Source organism: Bacillus rossius, chromosome 1 (genome assembly GCF_032445375.1).
Source record: "Bacillus rossius redtenbacheri isolate Brsri chromosome 1, Brsri_v3, whole genome shotgun sequence".
NCBI lineage: Eukaryota > Metazoa > Arthropoda > Insecta > Phasmatodea > Bacillidae > Bacillus > Bacillus rossius.
This window is the reverse complement of record NC_086330.1, coordinates 314115607-314122249: the sequence shown is the minus strand read 5'-3', so window position 1 is coordinate 314122249 and position 6643 is coordinate 314115607.

Below are 6643 nucleotides of genomic sequence, written 5' to 3'. Positions count from 1 at the left end.
CAGCGCCTCGTGCTCGCCGTAGCACTGGTCGGGCAGCCCGATGGCGTGCAGCGAGGCAGTGTCCCGGCCGCGCCGCGCCGCCTCCAGCAGCATGTCGTCCACCAGCAGCAGGCGGCTGCCCGTCGCCAGGCACAGCGCGGCGGCCAGGCGGGCGTGCTGGCGGGCCGCGACCAGCAGCTCCGCGCCGCTGTGCCCAGCGCAGCGCGCCAGCAGGGGCGGCGGCCAGGCGGCCGGCAGGGGCACCGCTGCGACACCCGCGACACCCGCTACATTCACATACTACATCCTGTGACTTTATTCCAACACTAGCTGTCCGACCCGGCTTCGCACGGCTATACTAATGGAAAAAAAAAATTAAGCCACATCTCCCATTTACGGTAATGGTAAATAAAAAAAAATTCAGTGTAAATTTATTACAATGCTGTATAATTAACCGGAGAGACAAATGAATATCACCGATGGTTTCCCGACTCGTGCACGCAACGTACAACTGATGTACCCGTACTTCGCTACGGCAGTCTACAGGCAGATCACTCTTGCGCCGCTCATTATACATGCCCCTCGTTGTGGGTACGCCAATGCCGCGCTATGCCCGTTGCCATGGAGACGCAGAAGGCATGAACAATGCAAAATCCTGTTCTAATGCAGACAAAGTACCCACTGTTGCCTGGTTTTAACCACCCATGGGATCTAATTTTCGGAAAATGTCATACTGCGTAACATAAGGAACATTACTGTGAAGTTTCAAGTCTGTAAACTATATATACTTGAAAAAAGGGAAATAAAAAACAAATTCAACACAGAGAGAGGGAAAAAAACAATAGTTTAGGTTTGCGATTTAAAGTGATAAAAAGTATTTAAATACTAATTGAACTCTTATGAGGGTACTGATTGCTTCGTTGTTAATATCACACGGGTATTTTTTACTTGTATGGGGAAATTAAGAATGATAAGCCATCTAGTGCGTGGCAACAATGTTAATAGGCAATAGGAAATAAACTTCTAGCGCCTGCGGCATTGTCAACACACACTTCGTACGTGTACTGCATGTTGTATCTAACCCCCTCCAACGCATTTGATTCTAAATTGGACTTTTTAGTAAGGATCCCTAATGTTATTGATAATATAATATAGCCTTTAGCCTTCCTCGATAAATGTACTATCCAACACTGAAAGAATTTTTCAAATCGGACCAGTGGTTCCTGAGATTAGCGCGTTCAAACAAGCAAACAAACAAACTCTTCAGCTTTATAATATTAGTATAGATTATGTACATTATTTCATTCTTTTGACGTTAAAACGTCTTTAAAATTGCTTCCATAAAGGGAGGCAATACAAAAAACGAATGATAACAAAATCGAGGGATATAGTTTGATGTTGCAGCTACATATGTATCTATCATCTCCATCCAAAATTTAATTACACCACTGGATAGCTAAAGGATCAAATAATTCGTTACGCTAAGTGAGAACTGTGACGCATTACGCACGGCGGAAGGGAAAGCGCCGCCATTTTTGCTGCATTTGGAGATTTTCATTTAGTATAACTTTTGACTCGGGGAAGCTACGGCGTTCGTTTGAGTTTAAATCGTCAGCTCTAGTCATAACCTATCGATTGCATGTATAAAAAATGGTGTAAATTTTTTACAGTTAATGTATATGGTGTTAAAACAAAAAAATAGCGTATTCTATATTTTTTATAGAAAATATTACCTGTTACGTACACGTATTCACGTACAACACACGGCCGTGTCCATGACACAGCCACACCCCATTTTTTAAATTTTTTTTTTCAAGAAAGGGAATGAAAATACCTTTTATTTTTGTAATCAGGCAAGTACACTTAAAGAACACAAATCTAGCATTAAAAAAATTACAGTGTATCCATAAAAGAATATCCTAGTTATAAATTTTAATAGTATCAATTTTAAGCGTTGAAGGGTTTTGTTTCAAGGTCAGAATTAAAGAGTAATTAAAAGAGTTGTAAATAAGCGCGTGCTCGAGTACTGCTTTGTTTTCTCGCTTGTAGCGCCACCTAATCATAATTGTGACTCCTAAGCGTAAATCGTTTAGTATGTTCTATAATTTCAGTTCAACGTGCGTTTCGTTTAAAGTTTAACTGTCGAAGTCCCTGACCGTTGGTTTGGTCGGATTGGTCGAGACGATAGAGCTCTTGTTCTCTGGCCTCCATGTTCAACTAACATAATGACATTAGAATTTTTTTAGGGAGATTTCCAAGAAATACTTTTTATTGTAGACGTTACCATGGTGCGACTTCCAGAAATTTATTTTATAGTTTTTCGTTTCAATGTATTTAGACTCCAAAACCTTTGTCAAATCAAATTTTATATATACCTATATATCACAATTTTATTGATACGATAACTACAGCAATTTTTCACAAAACAATTCTAAATTGATACACAAAATTTAGTTGTGGAAATTATCAGTCGAGTTCGTTAATGGGCAATATCCGACAAAAGGAGTAGAAATAAGAAAGGTTTTTTGACGCGACACCGTCTAATAAATCGATGAACGCCGGCTGCACGCACCAAAAAGTGTCCCGTAACGCACATTGTCCCACTACGGATGTGTCCCGTTACGCTCATTGTACGCATGCGCCGTATCTCTCTTCCACTCGTTTGGAACAACAATCGATTTGACTTTTCAATCATGTTTTCGTCGTTTGAATTATTAATATTATATAATTAAACGATCGTCCACCGATTTTCAGCACAATATGTAGATACGGTTATTTAAAAGTAATGTTGAATTTTAAAATACGTTTTTGACGTGACAACGTCTAATAAATCGATGAAAGCCGGCTGCACGCACGAAAAAGTGTCCCGTAACGCACATTGTCCCACTACGGATGTGTCCCGTTACGCTATTGTACGCTTGCTCCGCATCTCTCTTCCACTCGATTGGAACAATCATCGATTTGACTTTTCAATCATGTTTTGGTCGTTTGAATTATTAATATTATGTAATTTAACGATCGCCCACCGATTTTCAGCACAATCGGTACGGTTATTTAAAAGTAATGTTGAATTTTCAAATACGTTTTTGTACGAACAATGGTGTTTTACAGTTACACATAATAATTCAAATTACACCCGGAATCTTTTGCACAATGTATTAAAAAATATTGTAACACATTATAAATAAGTTTGGTGTATTTGGGATGCGTATTTGTTATAAAATCGTAATATAAAAACGAAATAATATAATTCCCCTACGGTGCTGTCATCTACGACGCGAACTGAACGAATCGCGCAATTTAGCCGCTTCCGCGGCAACCAGGCACACGTTAATGCATATTTTCCTTTGTTTATCGCGAGGGGCGTTATTATTAATGAATTATAAATAAAATTTCGTGCCCGGGGCCACAATTGCATATCATTTTGAGCACTGGAAGACATAAAAACGTAAAATATTCTCGACGATTTTAATCTGTGGTTTTCATTGCTTATTACAACAACAATTTCGGCAATAAAGGTTAATTATTCTTGCATTTTAAAAATCTGATTACTAGTATAATTTCAAGTATTTATTCTTTTATTATTAAAAAAAAGGCAGCATAAGTCGGCGAGTGCAGTAATAATAGGTTATGTTACAATTGACTAAAAAATTATGGTGATTCATATAATTGATGATAGATATTTGATTACAGTTTATTTATATGAAAACTTGTTCATAATTATATTTAAACTTTATAGCTAAACGCTAGTTTTTTAAATTAATTACAAGTCATCTAGACGTGAACTGTTTCGTCGACTGTTTATAAAGTGAAGTGAAAAGTTAATGTGGTTTCCATTGCTTATTAAAACAACAATTTCGGCAATAAAGGTTCATTATTCTTGCATTTTAAAAATCTGATTACTAGTATAATTTGAAGTATTTATTCTTTTATTATAAAAATTAAAATGATTCAATTTTATTCATAAAAGTATGCAATCATTTCATCAATGTTTTGTTATGACGTTGTCACGTTAAACTATCGTCCGTAAACCGACTTTACAGACAACCAATTAAAAAAAAAAAAAAAAAAAAACAGAAAATTCGCTGTAAATCCCATAATATTGAAAATATCGCATCCGTTTGAACGTATTATAACTCATATGAATAATACCAAAATAGTTTGTCTAAATAAAATTTTGATACGACCAACCATAACTAGAAGGAGGTAAAAAAAACAAGGGTTGGAGGACTAAAAAGTCACAACTCCCTTCGTAATCACAACATCGAATCCGTACGGATTGTTTGGTAAACTTATATTTTTTATCTAAAACTTTTTGCCTGAAACATTGCTTTATTAGTTGATCTGTTGCAAGAGGTTGAAAAATGGTGTAAAAAAACACTCCCTTAGTAGAAACATTATCAGATCCGTTCAGATTGTTTGCAAATCTTATAATTTTTTATCTAAAACTTGTGTCTGAAACAAAATTTTATAAGAGCCATTGCTGAAGGGGGTTAAAAAAAATAAAGGGGTAGAAATAAGCAAATAAATAATATTTCCCTATCATCTACTCTATCGAATTAATGTTTATTTTTGTTTAAATTTTTAAATATTGTTGAAGACTTTTGTCTAAAGTAAATTTTATGTAACAAACCATTACTGCAAGGGGTGGAAGTAACAAGGATAGAAATATAAAAAGTCATTTAAATTTTTTACTAGATATACTATTGAAAAGACTCCTGAACTTTATCTAAAATCTTGGGCTTAAACAATTTTTGATGAAACAAACTATAACCATAAAATAGGGGTTGAAATAAAAAAAATCAAACTTCGTTAGTACGATTATCTAATATCTTCGAATCTAATTTTAACCATCTTGGGCAGTCCCCACTCAAATATATATATATATATATATATATTTTTTTTATGGGCTAGGTACTTGACCTTATACTCCACTTCACCTTTACTCAGCTTACAGAAGTAATACTTAAGTACGGTGGGTGATGCCGCAGAGGTGAAGAAAATGTTTAATCTGTGGTGTTGATGACTCGTTGAAACATTTAAAACTAATTTATACAAAAACCCTTGAACACTAGATACATTAAAATAAATGAGCCAACAACAAATAACTCCTGTTGCAGATAAACTGTAGGGGATGTGTTCAGTATGTTATGGAATCCTAGACTATGGTATACTTGTAGGAATGCAGTTAGAAAAAGAAATAACAACAAGAGAATTATGATGAGAGAAACAAAAATATTTAATGGTGGAAGATTTATTATTTAAAATTAAGAGCAGTCTGAATGAAAATATAGTTGTGAAGGTGGAAATGGTATATAAAATAACTATAAACAGGAGGCAAAACACAGCAAACACTTTCACTAACTACAAAACACTGACACATAAAACCAAACACTGATTACTGCAAACCTTGAAAATATTATTTAAACAGTATTAAGATTAATAAACATGAAAATCTTACAATAAGTTTACAATTCTCTTTGGTGTATGACGTAGTTGAGGATTAGTAGAAAATTTTTTCATATCATACAGGCTTTATTTCTGAGCCAAAAACAAATTTATAGTTATTTTGAATATTTAAAATTTACGTGTGATCAATCCCTTCTGGAGTAATTGTAGCTAAACTCATCGGGAGATACGGAGGCACAGATAAATTACAAATGTTTGTAGATACTTTAATCCAGTTTAACTTCAAAGAGATAGTTTTAACGAAAACATAAAATAATAGTTACTTAAGGCACACGGCATTACTCAGTAAAAGCAATTTTAACTCGATCGGATGGACCACTGAGTCTTCGGAAAACGTACTTCTCTGTATTCAAAAATAGTCAAAAATATTTGATCTTCGTTCCAAATAATGTTTAAGGTTACAATGTTTACGTGGCGGTACAGTTCAACAATTGATCCGGGCGTAAAATCTCTTTTACTATAAGCCCCTTGCTTAATACAATGGCGACGCTATTTGCTTATGGCGTACATTTAGTAGTGAAACACAAGTCAATTTGCACCTAAAATAATTTGCTTAGTACCAGAACAACTTTACTCACTGTCAATGTCTGGGTCGAGATGCACAATTTTACACTAAACCATATAAGCAACAATACAAGATAACCATATTTTATAGATTTTAAATCACCAAGGCGTTAGGCCTCAGCCTATACGTGGTAACGCCAGAATAACTTTCTTCTTTTTTTTTTTTTTTTTAAATCTACTTCCTGTTCCGGTGCTGCCGAATCCCGTGAAGACCCTGCCTGGGAGATCCAGAGCAGCATCTCATGGCCTTCGGTCACAACAATAGTGTTAAATCACAGGTAAGTAATAACTCGAAAAACAATAAGATTTCAAATAATAATGTGAACAGGATGAAACATACATGAAAAATCAGTAGGACTTCCAACAATGCATAGGAAAATAAGTTCATAATAATAATTTTTAAAATATTATAAGTTCTTGTTTTCAGGTTAGACCTATAGTGTTTTTCAAGTTGAGGTAATACAATAGCGTGCTCGTAAAAATACATTGGCACGAGAGGTTAATTCAAACAATAGGAAAGTATATAAATAATACTTTAAATACATTTAAATAAGATTTAAATGTCTGTACGGACACTTTGTAGTAGTACAATCTTACTATTAGGTACATTAAAATTTTGTTAAAAAAAATT